At 40.3% G+C, this 18,433-nt stretch overlaps 1 pseudogene across 1 annotated transcript; it reads right to left on the reverse strand.

Annotated features, from left to right (window-relative positions):
* Window positions 1-1,578: 1,578 nt before the first annotated feature.
* LOC309570108 (plasminogen-like) lies at window positions 1,579-16,949 on the reverse strand (annotated as a pseudogene). Its single transcript has 13 exons — window positions 16,901-16,949; window positions 13,949-14,084; window positions 13,204-13,310; window positions 11,797-11,911; window positions 10,608-10,771; window positions 9,905-10,034; window positions 9,663-9,781; window positions 8,061-8,223; window positions 7,058-7,188; window positions 6,037-6,196; window positions 4,325-4,514; window positions 2,899-2,990; window positions 1,579-1,736 (listed from the first exon to the last, which is right to left on the reverse strand). The product of its transcript is annotated as a plasminogen-like (transcript).
* Between the last annotated feature and the right edge of the window lie 1,484 nt (window positions 16,950-18,433).

Raw genomic sequence — 18,433 nt, forward strand, 5'->3', positions numbered from 1 at the left:
TCGGCCGCGGAATAAAATCTATTTCTTTTTTAAATTTAATTTGGCTAAATTTCTTTACCTCACCATTATGTCCACTGACCTTTTCTCTCTCCCTGTGTACAGGTTCTGGGAATCTCCCTGAAACCTGGTTGGTGGGAGGGATAAGGGTGGTGATCAGGGACATGGGTGTTTGTTTGGGTTGTGGGGATACCTGGAAGTGTAAGATTGTGGAGTCCAAAAGGCAAGGTGGCCTAATTTGAATTCACCCAAGATTTTTTTGGAACTCAGCTTACAAGTCCAACAAGTATCACAAATAGTTGTGTAAATTATCTGTTAGAGAATGCTAAACCTCACAGAAGGAGAGTGCCGCCTCCAAGAACACAGGACATCTTGGATGATCTGCTGGATTGTTTGGGTGCTGAAAGACTGCTGCATGAATTCCCGCCCCCTAGAGCCTGATTGTCCTGCAGATTTTCGACTCACAGGGTGGTGGGGGGAATGAACTGCATAAAAAGATATTAGCTAGGTTTTATTGGTGTAGCAATTTCCCATTATTCTTTCCTCTTCTTTCCTCTCTACTCTGTCTGCTAGATGGGACCAGGAGAGGAAAGGTCCCAGGGTGGTGGTCCCAGTTGATGTCTTGAAACATGGAGTGGTTGTCAGAGACTGGATAAGTTTAGTGTCTTTTTTGGGGTGTTTGGAATGCTTGTGTGCTGCTAGGTGAGGCAGCACTCTACCCTGCCCCCAGATCCCCCAAGCCCTGATAGAGCAATCAATCAATCAATCAAATGGGGGGGGGGGGGGGGGAGGGTGGTGGTATCCCAGCCCCTGATTGGCCAAGCAACTGGAAGTCTCTCCTTAGGGGGAAGGCCCATGGAGGCCCAGGGGCTTAAAAGGTGGAGCACGAGGTGAGCACATGGCCTTGACCCTGCCAGTTTCCTGGAATTCCTATCTCACCCACGGTGGAATCCTAGGAGTTGGTAGCTCTATGTGTGTTTTTCTATCTCTGTTCTGTCTGTCTTTCTTTCTTTCTCTCTGTCTTTCTTATCCTAATTCTCTTTTCATGGAACTTTGTGGGTAACATCACATCTCATAGGTTTAAAGGTTTCCGGGTGAAAGTAAATGCTAAATACTAAATTAATGTTCAGTAATGCTATTAGTGGTTTTGTGTTGAATATGATGTCCTATTCAGTCCTTTTGCCAAAGTCCCTTAATTTTCTATATTTTTGCCAGTAAACTTTTGTGTGATTTTTCACCTCTTGAGAATATCTGGTTGGGATTTCCCTTTGCACCAACTAGAGTAGAGAAACCTTCAGTTTAGTGCCTATTTAAGTATTTGGGGTGTAACAGGGGTGGAGTAGGAGCCTTATAGCTGCTGCCACGTGCAACATGGTTGACTCACACAGGTACAACATGGACACTGACAGACAGTAGCAATTGGTCAGCTTGCCTATTGCTTTGCAATAGCTACTTACACTCAGCCAGTAGTGGTATTTATTTAAGATTCCTATGAATTATTACATAATTTGTAAAACCATGCTTGGAATGTTGTTTCTAACACAGGGACTGCTTTCCAGAAAACTTAGCCTGCATCCAGATTCAGTGGGAAGCCATTGCATTCTTGATCCAAGAAACAAAACTAGGAATTCGGACAAAACCAGGCTTTGATGGCTGAGTACAGTCCAGTCTCCAAGAGTGACTCCATATTGGACAAATATGTCCTTCTCTTGGCAGACCAGAGGTCCTTCAACTTCAGCCTAGGGAGGAAAAGAGAGTATAAAGTGATTCCTCTAGTAATAGAGACACTAGGCATGCAAACAGCAAAATACTGGCAGGAATAATATTGTAACTCCAAAGGCCTCAAAATGTGACTGACACAAGGACTTGAGAAAGTGTTTTATTAGACCTGCTGGCGATGCCATGATGATTTTTTTGCCTTTTCTTTTATACCCCTTTTATATACCTTTTTATGGCTTTTTGTATTCTTAGTGCTTTTTGCCTACATTCTTAGACTTAATTTTGTTAAGCTAGGAGACTAAACATCTTAGAAGCCTCGTAGTTAGGGATCAGAAAGCCCCAGACACCAAGGTCCTCTCCAGAACACATTTTGTTAACTGAGATAGAACATCCAGGGGAAGGTTCCTGGGGAAGGGAGGCTCACTGGAGCCTCTCATTGGGGAATTTTTGATAGATATGCTGATTAGTAAGACCTATATTGTTATACAAGATCTTTTGTGGGTGGGCATTGACGTGTGCATTTCAGTGCATTCGACCTGGATGTAGTGCACCTAAGGATCCTTAAATACAGAGGTAAAACCCCTTTTCCCCTTCTAACCGTGTTTGAGTCTTGATTTTAAGACCAGGAAAAGGCATCACTAGAGTAAAAGAACTGGGGGAAAAAAACGTAGTTTCTAAGCATCCAGGCCATGCTCTTGGTCTGAAGATCCACCAGTCATGGATGTGAGTACATCCCCAGATCACTGTAAGGTCAATTACACATAAAAAAATGGAAGTTTCCTAATTTTCCACATCCCTGATCTACTTGATCTGGACAAAAATAATTAAACTGTTTTAATGCTGTTCCTTAAAATCCAGGCATGCAGCATATAAATACCTATGTCCAATGATTTTTGACTCTATCAATGAATGCACTGCCCACAGTCTCTATGTTCAGGCAGTGTATTACAGGTTTTGCTTCAGGTGAGTGGGGTATTCACAGCACTGGGCTAGTATGAGTAGGATATTACCCTACACAATTTGCCTGCTAGTCTGGTTGACTGTGTGACTTAAGAAAAAAATGCTGTGTATACCTCAGTTCTTGGGCTTCGTGCAGAATTGTTGAGCTTCTGAAACTGTTTCTGAGCCTTGAAAGTCCAAATTATATGCATTGACCTGCTTATACTCAAAGATTATTCTTACCTCACAGTTATCTGTGCTTCCCAAAGTAAATCCACCACAAAATTAACTATTTTTGATACTGCCATTCATAAATTCAGGATGATTACGTATTCATATGAAGGAACTTCAGGCTAAACATTTTCTGTAACATATTGCAAATATCTGGAATGATTTCAAGGTTTTTACTAAATTGGTATCAGTAAGCACTTTGATGAGAGAAGCTTATTTCAGCAGCCCATTAGACTGAAAGAGCAACTTTTGCTTCCAAGGACATTGCTACAGGTACTTTTTTCCTGCTGCATGTGAGTAAGAAGAGCACACAACTCAATTTAGGAATGTATCTTTTGTTCAACCCTTCCACCTTCCTTTGCAAAATAAGTAACCAATGCAAAGCTCGACTATAATTTCAGAAATGTCATACCACTTTGACCAATGTAGACTATTAATTAAGGAAGTAACAAAACAGGACAGAGCAAAACCTCATTTACCTCATTTTGTGAAACAAAGCTGCCTGTGAACAACACAAGCAAAGATCACCCCCCTGAAAACACGCAAAATTCCTATAATAATAACATTTCTGTATTTCAGTAGCACATGGCTAGAGAAATACTAGAAATGTTGTTTGTTTTCCTCTTGTTCATGTAAATTAAAAAGACGTCCTTCAGAATGCACTGTAAAATGACATAGGCTACAGGACACGTACTAACTAAAGAGCGCTTGCTGCAAAATTCAGCAGTACAGATCTGAAAGCTGCAGGAGGGATGTAACTGTTATGTTGCAGGCCTAGTCAGTGTCCTGGTTTTGGCTTAGATAGAGTTAATTTTCTTCTTAGTAGCTGGTACAGTGCTGTGTTTCAGGTTTAGTATGAGAATAATGTTGATAACACACTGGTATTTTGGTTGTTGCTAAGTAGTGTGTACTCTAACTCAAGGACTTTGCAGTTTCCCATTCTCTGCCAGTGAGGAGGTGCACAAGAAGCTGGGTGGAAGCAAGGCCAGGACAGCTGACCTGGACTGGCCACAGGGATATTCCAACTGTAGAAAAACATGTTTTTTACATACACTGGACAGAGCCACTAATTGCTGCTCAGGAACAGGCTGGGCATTGGTCAGCAATTGTATTGTTCACTTGTATTGCATCACTTGTGTTCCTTGGGTTTTATCCCTCTCTCATGTTTTCATTACAATTATTATTGCTGCTCTTATTATTATTATAGTTATTATACATAGTTTTGTTTCAATTATTAAAGCATTCTTATCTCATGACTCTTTTTTTTTTTCAGTTCTCCTCCCCACCAAAGAAGGGATGGGGGAATGAGTGAGCAGCTGCATGGTTCTGGCTTAGTTTCTGGCTGTGGTTAAACCAAGACACTCGAGTAATTTTAATGGATTGCTATTTCCTTTACCCACAGGTTCTACAGGAGGTGACACTTATAGCCAGCTGTTACCAGATGTGGTTGGTGTAGTTGGCCCAATGTTTTGTTCCATCATTGCAAGGTAGTCATTGGTGCAGGCTCTTGTGTATGATCATCACACCTCTTGAGACTGCAGTACTCCCATATCGTGTTGGGGTCAGTGGTGAAACACCATGGGCTGCTGTCACCATCTGGGTTTCTGCAATAGTTGTCCCTCAAATCCCTGCACAAATAAAGTCTACAGTCATGCTGTGTAAGACTGAAAGTAAGCATAGGGCTATCTTGACAAAAAGATGTACTATGTACATCTACTATGTACAAATAAATACATTTATTATTGGTTTTATTTATGGCCAGATATGCTATTACCAGGAAACACATTCGTGGCTGTGATGCTAGTGAAGAGTTATATTTCACATGCATATTGGAGTCTTGAATATATTTATGCATAAGGAAACATAATTCAACTACTGGCTTATACTCTTTTACTGGCTTATAATATACTATTATATTCTGGCTGTAGTATTTCAAGGCACTGAGTACCTAAATAATTGCCCCATATGGCAATTATTTTCATTTCTAAGTATGCATGTATAAGCATACGCAACTGTGAGAATGTGTGAATTAGTAATAAATATGGAGGAAGATTCATACTATTGGTGGGCACTTAGGCTTTTCCAAAATTTTTTTTAAATGTCAAAGGGTTTGTTCTCACATTCAGAAGAATGGCAAATAGATGCTTATGCAATTGGTTCCCTCTTATATTCCCCAGACCCCGTTTCTACTGACTTCAGTGAGACCACTACCATGTCTGTGCTTGCTGGGGCACGGGGGAGTAGAATTTCTCTCTTCAATAATTTTCACAGTTGCAGTGTTTCCCCGTCCTGATTCACAGCAGTCTCAGAATAAAAAAGAACTGAAATGCTTTTTCTCTGAATATGACAGAACATGATTTCCACATTTTCACAGCTTGATTTTAATTTTTTAAAATGTTTTTGAAAGATATCATCCCCTCTGAGGATGCTGAAGTTTTTTGATGCCAAAATAGAACTGAAAATTTCAAATTATTTAGGATGACATCATAAAAAGGGCAAAAAAAAAGAAAAGTATCACCCTTCCTGGTTATAGTTATAATACACCAAGCATGATGTATTTCCTCACAATTGTAATCCTGTTGCTTTCCTACACTTACTAAAAACTGGCACATTAGTGATGTTGATTATCTTATCACTGGTTCAGTCAGCGCTGGTACAGTTTTGATAGTCTGAAGCAGATAAGGGGAAATTTCAGCGTATGCAATTCTGAGTGCCCATTTCCACCTGCAAAGAACACTTAGATGGTATTTCTAAAGCATGATATATCTGACTGCGTGTTTTGCATCATAAATGCTGTGTCCTCCCCAGATTAAATCATTAGAAAGGCCACAACAAAAAGTCTCAAATTCATAAACAAAACACATATTTCAGCAGATGCCCAGTCTCTGGATACAAGTCTCCTGGTGTTGGTTACAGACAATCAGATTTAAGAGTAAGGGACACAGCTGTATCTTATTTACTTACAGAATTTAGATAACAAGAAAACACAATTCTTAAACATGAGACTAACAGAAAACCTTTCTGTATCTTAGAAAAGTTGACTCTTATAGACATATTCCCTATCAGTGTTTTAAATCATAGATGTGCAAAGATAATATAACCAGCAATAGTTATTGCCAGAGAAAGCGAGAAAAAGTGAGATAAACATACGCGTCTGGGAATCTGTCTGGGGTTTTTATGTGCCTGTGTGGGAACATGGAGTTCCAGGCCTGGCACTTCTTTCCCGATGCAGTGACAGAAGTTGTGCCACGATAACTCTGGCCTTTGCCTCGGTAGCACTCCTCTGGTTGGGGAACTTGTGCGGGCACATCTGCGGCGAACAACAGAAACTGGTCTTTGGCATCAGAATTTTATGTTCTTACTGAGCAGGCACAAGAAAGCCTCAAACACACAGCATGACAAAAATGAATGACTTGTTTATGCAGACAGCATCCAGTGAAATCATCACACCTGCAGCAGAAGGGCATTTCCAAATACACTGAGAAAACTTTCACAGTTTTAACTGGTTATGTTAGATGTTGTTCAGTGAAGGTGGTGTTCACCAGTCAGTTTCACTTTGGCTTATGTGAACATGTTAGAATTAAAGATAAGAAAGTTCAAGAAAGTTCAACTTCAAGAAAGTTGAAAAATCCTCAAAGATTTGATACTGGTGATTGTGCCCATGATAAATTTTTCAGACATTATGTTAAACTTCAATCTCTCTATTATCCTTTTGGTTGTGCTAAGACTTTCTTTTTATTTTTTGTGCTTAAATGAATGAATGTTTCAATGTGATTTTTATTGCTTTGGAAGCTCCTATCCTATTTTTGTTGCTAATTTCCAAAAATGGGAGTTCATTTTATTTAGCAATTTTTCATCTGTTTAAACTTGCTTTTAATTTTTCAGTGAACTTGCTATAATTGGCCTGCCTTTGGGAAAAAAAGGAATATAAAAGCGTAAATATCTTTCATTCTATAATTCTTCTGTTGAGTCAACTAGTGATTTGCAACCATCACTGTATTTCCTTAACCATTGAAAGTTTAATATTTGGCAGATTTTGCAACATGCCAGGCAGACAAACATTAACAGTGACAAAGTGACTGAAAAAAAGAGTTAATACATTTACAATACAAAACAATAAATCTTTCACTGTTTTAAAGTCCTTATCACAAGTACACTCCACTATCCATACCAGCAATCCCTTGATCTGTCCTGTCACAGGAAGGAATTGTGCAATATTCCCATCTAACGCTGCTGCTGGTGGTATAGCACCAAGGCTTCTTCTCTCCATCAGGGTTTCTACAGTAGTTTTCCTCTAAGCCCCTTAAAACAGGAAACAGGAACACTGACTTTATACCATTCATAGAAATCCAGAAGAGTTGTGTGCGTGACTATTAACAACTACTGCATGCAGAATTCAGCTCAGTGGTGTATTTATTCTTTCTGGAGATTGATTAACCCATGCATCACTGCTTTGGGATTAATCAATGATCTTCGACTTTACGGTATAAATGCTGAAGATAACAGGAAGAACTTCTCCGATGCTTACACTTTCTGCTCTTATTGTTGAGGCCAAGATGCAGCAGTTAACAGCTGACTTCAAAACAGAAGGCACTGATACCCCTGAGATTACAGTCAGAACCAGGCAAGGCTGGATGTGACAGACTGAAAGTGTGTAGATAGGAGCACTGGTGCACGCTGCTCTCTGCCCTGTGATAATGGACAGGGTTTCACGTGCCTAGGAAAACTTGCTGGATCAAACTACAGAGCTATAAGCCAGTCAGTCCCAGCTATTCCTGCACATTGCTAATGCTCTGCAAACCCAGTTCCTCTGACCTTGGAGCACAAGGATGTATTGGAGTATGTTGTCCTTGGAGCATCACTCTTCCAGAAGAGTAATGCATTGAAAATGTGCCAAAACACAGCCAAGGGAATTTTAATATAAAAGTAGTGAACTACTTATAGCTCTGCAGTGGGATGTGGAGGAGACAGGTGAGAAAAATACCTGAGAATAAACAGGGAGGCAGAAAAAAATGAAGAGCAAGACTTGGACAGGAGTAATGAGCACTGACAAACAGCGAGAGTACAACATAACATAAATGAGGAAAACCTGTGCTCCTCTTGCCTCTGCATTTGGATTCATAGGGAATAACTCTGTTCTTTGGTATTTGTTACAATGATGAGACTCAGCATACTTGCAGGGGTATCTGTCAGGAATCCAACCATGTTTGTGAGGAAACTGTGTGTTCCAGTGTTGACAGGCATTTCCTGATTCGGTGATGGATATCCTTCCTCGATAGTCTTCTCCTTTCCCTGAAAGACACTGGGAGTCTAGGCCAGAGACTGGTGGGTGTGTAGCTGGAACAGGAAAAGAAAAAAAGGAGAGGGGAGAGCACAGGGGGAAGGGAGAAAAATACTGATAAGTAGTGCTTTCGAAAATATAATGTTGAAGATGCTTTTTTTTTTTTCTTTCAGCAGAGGTTAATCTGGTTAAAAGCCATGTCAAAATCAAAGAGTACATTTTTATGAGCCTCCAGACTGCCAGATGGATGTCCTGTGTCTGCCCTTTTACAGCAGCCAGTAAATAACTCTGCTGGGTTGAGCCAGACTCTGTGCGTGCTGTCCCCCGAGAGCAGAAGAGGAAAGGCAGTAAGTAGTCCTGTACAGTCTTGTAAACCCAAGTGAAATGGAGTACAGTAATATAATACAGGTAGCATGGAAGGGCAGAAAGGGCCAGGAAGAAATTGTGAGAGAAAGCAAAGCAACCTTGGAGCTGAGCCTCTGGAGCCAGTGAATTGGGAAAGAGAGGCAGAAGGAATAGTGAAAAAAAGAAAGAAAGTGAAATGGTCTGCCATGTGGGGAGCAGCAAAGAAAATAAGAGTAATGATCAGAGACATAGAACCTGCAGAGGGCAAATGGAAAATGAATTTACAGCACATACCTATAATATACAGAATTTCCCAAAGACATAAGTATAACCCTAAAAGGTTGGTGTGTTCCTTAAACTTTTAAGTTTTAGGCACAGGATGGAAATGCTTTGGTAACGTTCACAATTTATCATACAGAAGTCTATAAATAGTTATTCTGCCACCTGTAATTAAGCATGGTGAAGAGAACTACATCTAGCAAACACACCCCACTGCTTAGAGCACTGGCAAGTGCAGATACATAAGAAAGCAAGCTCTAGAGAGGAAAAACACACTTCTAAATTTTTTTTCTCAAAGCACAATCCACTTCTACAATTGGCAATGTTATCTCTTAATTCAGTGCCTTGGAAACATCCAGATTTAGTGGTCTCTGCTTAATGAGTTAAGCTAGCTCGCTGGTATGTCAGGTTTCTCTCATGAGGTGTGAACTTGTTTCTCAGGATTCATCCCTTGCTAAGAAAAGGCAAGTGCTGGCTGTGCTGATCAGACCCAGGTAAAATATCACAGTGTGGCCACATGGCAATTCAGATGATTTCTGTGAGTTAGCAGATCAGCAGTAAACTACCACCTGATTTAACCTGAATGTCCTGCCTCCCAGGTAAGTTGAAAAGTAGTGGTTAAAGGCAAATTATGGTTTTCCATAACATCTTTGGCCTTATTGCTCTTTGTGACACCTGCATCCTCACTGACCATACCTGGTTTTACATAACAGAAATTTAATGAGTGATTCTGCTTATTAACGTGCACTTCTCCTGCTTCACAGAGGTACTTTTAGGTTACTCAGAACTGTGGTTTCTTGTCTTTCCCCTCCCTGCATAATTTTAATGAGAAGAGCTACCCTCTGGAGTCATCTCAGGAAATCAGACTCACAGCAGTGAGGAATGTTGCAATATTCCCAGCGTTTATTTGGGCTGGTAGTGAAACACCAGGGCTGAAGTTCACCATCAGGATTGCGGCAATAATTCATCTTCAGATCCTTCTCTGGATAGCTGCACATTGAAAATGAAAGAGAAGCTCGTGAGTCAGCTATGGCCAGATGTAGCAACAAGGCTGACTGCAGGCAGGGTCTCCCAGGCTCTGTGGGAATGAACTCAGTGCTGAGCATCACTCACTGTTTCTGGGTAAATCCATGCATATGAGGCTCTTGGGCATCCCAGCGTTGGCACTCAAGTCCAGACTCTGTTCTTGAAACTTGTCCATGGTAATCCTCGCCATTACACTGCATGCACTCCCCTGTAGGTCCTAGGCAGAAGGAAAACAAAGTGAGGAATGCACCAACCTATTTGTGGAAGACTACACTGGAGGGAGAAGTGGGGTTTGCTCAGGCTAACAATGAAAGGAATTCAGAAGACTCTGCATTACAGCCTGGCCAAATTAATAATGCTTTAGGGATATGTTTCACTTGCAGGGAGGAATTTGTATCTGTATGTGCTGCTAGCAATAGGAATTCAGTGTGTAACACAGCACTTGGGTCAATCTTTACTCTTGTTACAATTACATAAATTACTGGTACAAGAGCAATATATTCCTTATCCAGATCATTGCAGTTCTCTGCCAGTAGAGTGTAAAGTAACAAGACAGGTGAATCTAAAGCAAACTATATCAGCAAATGATTAGAAAATTTTAGTTCTTCCATGATTACCAAAGAACTTTGATAATTCAAGCCAATTAGGAAAACACCTCTGAGTTGAGAACTTCTTAAGTTCAGCTTGATTTAAATTCTAATTTGAAAACAATCTGTAAAAATAAAGTACCAAAAAGTAGCAGGAATAATATTACCTACTTGAACATCCCTTCTCTGGAAAGTAAATATACCTTCTCCAGTGTGTGTGACCTGGTCCTCACACTCTGGAATGGCACAGTAATCAAATCTTGTAGCAGGATCTGTTGTGTAACACCAAGGTCCACTTTCATCCCCATCAGGATTTCTGCAGTAGTTTTCCTCCAGCCCTGCATTGGGGTGTTTTTCGGGTGTATACCTGTAATAGTATTAAAATTCTATTTTAATTCCCATACTTTAGTGGAACAGAAGGGAAATGTCCAACTTGCACAGCTAGCTGTGAATTTTATTCATTCACAGTAAAATGAGAGAAACAGATTCCCCATTGTAAGCCATAAATGAAAACTGAAAAAACATGCCATAGCTACCATTATTAGTAGCTTTCTCCCTGGGTCCCAGTTGCCAATAAGGAGCAAGCTTACAGCCTGCAAGGACGATGACAGTCTCAAAGGACAGTTGTTGTCATTAATTACATGCATCCAGCTGTAGGGACAACCTGTGGCTCTATTGTGTTTGTCTTAATGGAGCTACTTTAAAAGTTATATATTTCTAGAGACTATTCACCAAACACAACCAGGTCACACAGAGATCTGAAGCAAGTGGTGCTAGGCTTCTTCCTACAGTAATCTTCCCAGACAAGACCAAATTACTTTTAAACTATCTGAGCAAGTGTATTCAAGTTTCATTAGAATAACAACAAAAATAATTTTCAACATAAATCAGAGGAAACAGGACCTCTGCTTCCCCACTTGCTTCAGGGAGCCCAGTGACAAACAGCCCTGAGAAAACTCTACCTAGTCAGGTCCATTTGACCCTTGGATACTCTTCTCGATGTTTTGGTTTTTTTTGACTATCTGTATGGCAGGTAGAGGGGCCGTAGAGGTGGACAGATACCTCCTTATACAGAGCAGAGCAATTATGACCCCCCCTGTCACCAATAGCAAAATCTTCATAGTTTTGAGAGAAGGAGCATTTAATCTGCTTAAGACACCTCACATTTAGACCCAACTTCCCTAGCTGACAATGCATCCTTTCCTTATCCAGATCATTGCAGTTCTCTGCCAGTGGAGTCAAAAGTAACAATACAGATGAAGATAAAGCTGTTTTAAAAAGTCACCTGACAACAGGATTTGATAACTTGCGCTGTAAATCTGTGTATATATATGAAGATGAAGAAGCTTGGAAGAGGTTCAGAACAGCATAAAGAAATGAAAATAGGCATACTTTGGTTTGTGGGGTATTTTTTCTGCCCACTTCTGGCATGGAATACCCCTCTGAGTCTTGGCTTCTGTTCCTCTGTAGTCTGTCCCAATCCCTCTTTTACACTGCATAAGGTAAACTGAAATGGAATCAAATTTGTTAATTCAGAGGTGTTACAACATTCATTCCTGGTACTGAAAATCTGCAGATATAACTGAAGCTCATCTGTACATGCTGAAACATGTTTTACTCATGTTTTGAACCTCTTGCGCCTGCAAACATTATGATTCTATAATGTATTTTAAAAGAAATTGGTTACAACTACTAGGCATCTAATGAGAAAAATTTCTGAAGCATTGCGATAAAGCTAACAAAATCAAGTCAAGAGATCAGCTATATCAAATCACAGCTGGTTTTGACATGCAAAAAATACATGCTTATACTATTGTAATACCGGGATAAATAGGAATGTCTTTCACCAGCAGCTGGAGATTCTTTGAAAGGCATTGTTTGTAAGCACATTTGCAGTGTGGGTGTCATCCAACCATCCCTTTAAGCCAAAAATATTTAGTTATCAAAATACACTTGTCACATAAGTGGCCCCCAAATCTTTGATTCATCTTAGCCTCAGACTATCCCAGGTATTTTTCTAGTTGGATTCCAAGGCAGAGAGAATGCAGATCTTATTGATGGTGCTTTTATTGGCAACAGACACTGAAAAATCTCCAGATATTCAGGGCAGTGATCTTGATTTCCCCTTCCTTTTCCCCTTTCTTGCTTGCACAAGAGGAGTCTCCCTAAACCTCAAAAAATAAAATGGAAATGTTAGAGCAAGGACAGGAGAGCAGTGTGATAGAAGAAACTGAGCCTTGCTGGAACACCTTGCAATAGTTACTGCCATCACAGTTTGTGGCTGGGACTACAAATGTCTGTGCTGTTTGTCTTGCTAAAAGGAAGCTGCTGCCTGGTTTGTCATGGTACTTCTGGAGGGACCAAAAGTCTAGTCACTGCTGCTTCAAAAGTGAGACCCAGGTCCCAGCATGTCCATGGCTGGTCAATAGCCTTGCCCATGGACTTTCTGATGTTGCCAGGTTCCTCCTAAATTGTTTTAGCCTGTCTAAATAATAAATGTGGACATATCTAACACCCAGGGAGAGGAGGTGAAGGCTGTGTAACTGGGTTTGGAAGGAAGACAACAAGTAACTTCTGAGTTCAAATGGCACATGGAGACCACCATGAATCTAGGCCTTGGTATTTGTTCCTTCTTGAACAGCATTTTTAGTAATGTGGCTTCTTCCTGTTTGGCCCCCAAATTCTCTGTTAGTTTTCTGCCCTGTACAGGAATTTGCTCCAGCACTGCAGCAGAGAACAGATGGATGCCATTAGAATAGGCTTGATGAGTAAATATGTAGCATCTTACTGTACACATACTTCTCTTCTCATAAAGAACTGTGTCCGTGCTGGTGAACATCACTGTCATTTTAGCATTTTCAGCCAGTGTTAAACACTCTAGCTTTTTCCTGGTGAATAGGAAAGCCCTGTTGAAATTGAGAAGGAAGCAATATTGACATAGGAAGCAATATTTTAAACGCAATTCAAATTATACAACTCATAATTATTTTTCTATAAATTATTAATATGGTAGCACTGCTATTCATTTTTATCTTTCAGATACTGCACTCAGTACTTTAGACACTGAGTAAGAGGTTAGTGTTATCTACTACTCTCAAATGGCTCACTTATTCAGGATATATGACTACGTGAATAAGTTATTGTGTGGGCAACTAGAAACTGCATTGGCAAAACATTATCAGCAGCATCCTAGCTGCTCAGGCTAGTGTCTGTCCCTACAATGGATTAGAAACATTTCACTCTTGTGAAACAAAGCAGCATCCAGCTAAAGAGGCTCAAGCAGTTCTCTGTGTAACGTTGGATAAAAACAGGAGCTTGAACATTTACTATAAAATGAGTAGTACATTGTAAATCCACTCTTTACTTGATCTTGTGGTAATTCATGAGTGGAGATAAGTCACAAGCTAAAGGCATAGGCATGGGAGACACTGCTGTAGGCAGAGCTGCAGCAGAGTGGGGATGTTGGTTCTGAGCAACAGTAGGAACATATCATTGATACACAGACACACACAATGGCACCGGTTTAAGATTCAACAGAAATTACCTGCAGGTTAAATTTCTTTCTGCTTCACATTTCTCTGCACATTCTTTTTCATTATTTGTCTTGTAAAACTGTTTATTTCGAGTAAGTATCCAAACACCATCTGTTCTTAAATAGTCATCCAGTATATCTCCTTTCACTGGAAGGAAAGGAAAGGAAAGGAATCAGACATTACAAATGAAAATTCTGCAGTTAAGAAGATTTGTGGATTTCAGTCCCATTTTCCATGTAGCTCGGACAGGTGAAGACACAATTTATTTTGCATAATTCTGGTTAAAAGATGATGAACTCTGAGGTGATTTCTGTCTCCTGACACAATCAGAGCTGAATGACTGCAACATGTCATGGGAGAAAAGCAGCAGAAGAAAGATGTAGAGGCAGTTCTGATTAGAGTTATGCAGGAGTTTGAAGGTAAAAACAAGAAATGTGAAACAAGAGTGAGGGGGAACAGAGAGAGAGGTTAAGTGGTGTCAACACTGATTAGAGAAAGATGAAGGGAAGTGATACCCGTATCAAAGTTTTGGAGAAGCATGAATGAGGTGGATGTGAGATTATGGCCTGTCATGTGGGTTGTGCAATCCCTATAGTTTTATTGGTCACTGCCTAGTTGTTTGTCCCAAAATGTCCTGCCCTAGAGCAAGAAACCTCAATCAGAAAGTTACTGTATAGCCTTTTACAGTGGCCACCATTGTTTTATTGTAATGGGTTGAGCAGACTTAGTAATGAAATTGTCAGGCTACATCTCTGTTGCAACAAATTAACCCAAGATTTTAAATTAGTAAATCAATTAGTGTTATTATATCTGAAAACTGCATGTGCACAAGATTTATATGATGTACCTGCTAATACATTTAACACACCTCTAAAATACTGTTGCTCACGATGGAATTTGCCATCTAATTGACTTTTTTCTTTTTATGTCTATAAAGATTCTATGTTTCTGTTCCTAATTTCTACAAGAGTTTTTTTCCATCTCCAGCATCAGGTTACAATGTTGCACAAGTGATATGGTTTAATTATTTCATTTTTTCGATCTAGATTATTATTGACAGATGCAGGAAGTTCATAATTTTGTACAGGTAATGTTGTGAATCTTTCATTTATGCATTCGTATTAGGGCTGAATTCACTGCAGCATCTCTCCAGTGTTACTAATTTCAATGACATATGGGCCATTCATGATCTACCTCCATATGACACAGATTCACACAAAATAAAAGGTATTTGGGCCGCTAGTGAAAGTAAGATTATTAATTGGCTGAGGGCATTTTCTGTGTCTTTTTGCTGAGTTGGCTCAATGCTATAAAACCCACATGTCTTAAGAAATCCCTGACACTGAGGCTTCCCATATCTAATCCTGCTGTTACAGCAGGTCTATGTAGTGCACCAATAGTCTAGACTACTAATTTCTCCTGATGGATTCAGTGAACAAGTGCTTCCTTTCCTGAATTTTTTCCTAAGTTAACTGAGGTCACTGTTCCAGGGGACCAGGACAGGAAAATACTCCTTTCCAGACTTTATTGACTCATCTTAAAACTCTGTGTTTCTTCAAAGAGCACTACTTTGGATACTATTCCTTTTCAGTGACTATAAGAAAAAAAAATTATTACAGTTGGTTTAAGAATGATTACATGGGATTTTGGATGACATGCATAAAGTAAAAGGCAACACAGATTGGCAGAAGCTTAGATAATAGAAAGGAAAAGGTTGCATGAAAAACGCTGCAAAGTATAAACTTAAGAAAAAAATATGAAAGATTTAAAATGCATCAGGGAAATGTATTAGTCTGACTAAAATCTTTATAAACCCAGACAGTGCACATGATAATTCAACAGAATATTTAAATATATGTGAACAAACTAATTTCTTCTTTCATACATGCATCTTTCCAGATTTGACCAATACTAACCCAGAAGACATAAAAATTGGTTTTTAAGGCAGCTGTAGATCATCACTTTCAAGCAAGTCAGCTAAACTTGATAACAATGAACAAATAAACCCCCCACTTCCTTAGTTGTCTTTTATAACCTGGCACAATCATCCAATGATATGTCCCTAGTATTCTGAATTTAAGTGTCTGAACTATTAAAAACTCATAAAAACTGTACTGATATATATTTATCAGTACATTTTAAAAGTCATTTAAGTGCCATGCAACTATATGTAATTTCAAAGTACAAGAGAGTATGGTATCTGATTGACATCTGATTGAAATGTATACTGCACATGGAATATTGATTTACAGAATTTGTAGATAAGCTTAAAATTAATATATTACCTTTAGTGGAATACCTATCTTCTTTTGGAATTGTAAAAAAGAGTTCTGAACATATTCCTGGAAAAGGTGATCTAGGTTACTGAAGAGTAAATTTCTACCTACTGCTGTCAGGAAAACAAAGGAGAACATTTTATTATAAGTGTTTGAAAACAGAATGTGAAATTTCTGGAATATAAGGGAACCTGTTCATTTAAAATTTTGTTTTAAATATTCCATTGCAAAGCTTTAAAACTCCTGTCATAAAGGACGAAGATCAGTACCACTGTGCTTAACAATGCTTGGCAGTAAGCACAGCTTTACCTTTAGCATTTGATCCAAAGCCTGCTGAAATCAGAGATGACTTCTCACTGACTGCTATGGGTTTTGTACAAGCCTTTGACAGGCTGCTTCCCAAAGGTGCCCCCATCTCTGGACATGGGAGATGTTTGCCGGGAGCCAGGAGTTGCCCATGCAGACACCAAAGCTGCTGCTCTTCTGGTGTCACTGATGAACACGACTGTGGAACAACACAGCTCTCACTTCATTCTACAGCAACTCTTTCTGACCTGCAAGGCCCAAATCTGCCATTGTGCAGGAAATGAGTGATGCATTGGCTTAGGGATCTACCTTCAACACATAGAGCTTGCTAGTGTTTGGCCCCAGTCTCACCTAGACAAGCAGAAGGCAAAGGACTCTTACCTGAGCTGAGCAAGAAAAGAAAGAGAAAGGCAGCTTTGCTAATCCCCATTTTGGCCCAGCTGGCAGGTGCTGGAAGTTGTGTGTCAGTGCACAAAGTTTTATTGACTCACACTGGAGTGAGGCAGCATCAAACAAACAAGGTAGGAGGATTAAGTTAATCATTCTCCCATGCTGTGCTCCCCTTGCCATGGCTATTAAAACAACCTTGATTTGGATGGATTACCAAATCAGTCTCAATAATTTCTACTGGATACTGGGAAATGTGAAGGCACTTTCTTCTTTTGTGGGACCTGGTTTTTTTTTCTCAGATTGCTTGGCATCACTTTGCTAAGGTAAAGATGAGGATCATAGTGGTGGAAAGTATGGCAGCAAGACACAATCCACACATCGAATTCTATATAGTTCTGGATATTCAGCTTTATGTCTCAATAGTATTTTCAGTCACGGACTTGGACTGCTTTAGATTGGAGCTGCTTCTGGTTTATGCTCTTGTGTAAGTCAGTCCTCCAAAACAGACCCTGATAATGCTAAATCTGTATCAGAATTGTTTTTAACAACCTCCAGTGCCCTTTTTGGAGGAAAGAAAATTACTTCCCTCAGCTTTTTTCCATTTCTGGTTTGTTTTTTGTTGTTCATGACTTGGGAGGCAGCATTCACTTTGCTTCAGTGTATGATATGCCTTTGATCCTCAGGCAAAGCCACTGATATCTCAAGTCTGCCCAGACCTCAGGGTGTACGCAGGGTGCCCCATGCACTTCAGCAACATCTGTCACGTCTGTCAACCCCATAGGGCTCAGCTAAGGCAAACCAGGCATTCCCAGCCATAGTGCTGGTTTCAGGAGTTTCAGCTGGTTTGCCTGGCCAGTCAGGGTAGCCTTTAGCTGCAATTGGGAGGGCAGATGAGAACGATAGTTGGGAGGAAGGTGGGAGCCCTGCATATTCCCCTTTGTGCTGGGAGTCACTTGGGGTAAAGGCAGAGGTCAAAAGGTACACTCCTGCAGGGCACAAGTGGGAAATGCACCCTGGGCTGCTGAGGAGTCAGTGGGGAAGTGGCCTTTTGGCCTCAGCTTTGTGGCACTGCAGAGGGCTCTCAGTGGGTAGCCACTGAGAATAGGCAGGAGTGACACCAGAAAGCAAGGGTTTGGTCTTGTAACTGTTTTGTGGTGAGTTGTGTCTTTGTGTCACATCCACAGCTCATCGGCACCCCAACCTCCACAGTCAGTGTTTGAGCATCTCATTCAACCTGTATCATATCTGGCAGAGGGATATTCCTACAGGGATGTTCCCACAAACCTTCAGGAAGTCAGTGGTTGGACCAAGAAAAGAACTCAAAGTTTGCCTTCCATGAAGACACTCATGGTGGAAGCAATCAGCACTCATTTCTACTTGGGCAGCAAGCAGGTCTGTACCCTCCAACCAGCATGTCAGCACATGCATACGTGAATCCTGGGGACACATGGCTGTGGAAGAGACAGGCTGTCCTCATGGAAGCCACTCATGGAGACATTATGGGGACATGAATGGGAGGAAGCA

Source organism: Coloeus monedula (genome assembly GCF_965178545.1).
Source record: "Coloeus monedula genome assembly, chromosome: 2".
In the NCBI taxonomy this organism is placed as follows: Eukaryota; Metazoa; Chordata; class Aves; order Passeriformes; family Corvidae; genus Coloeus; species Coloeus monedula.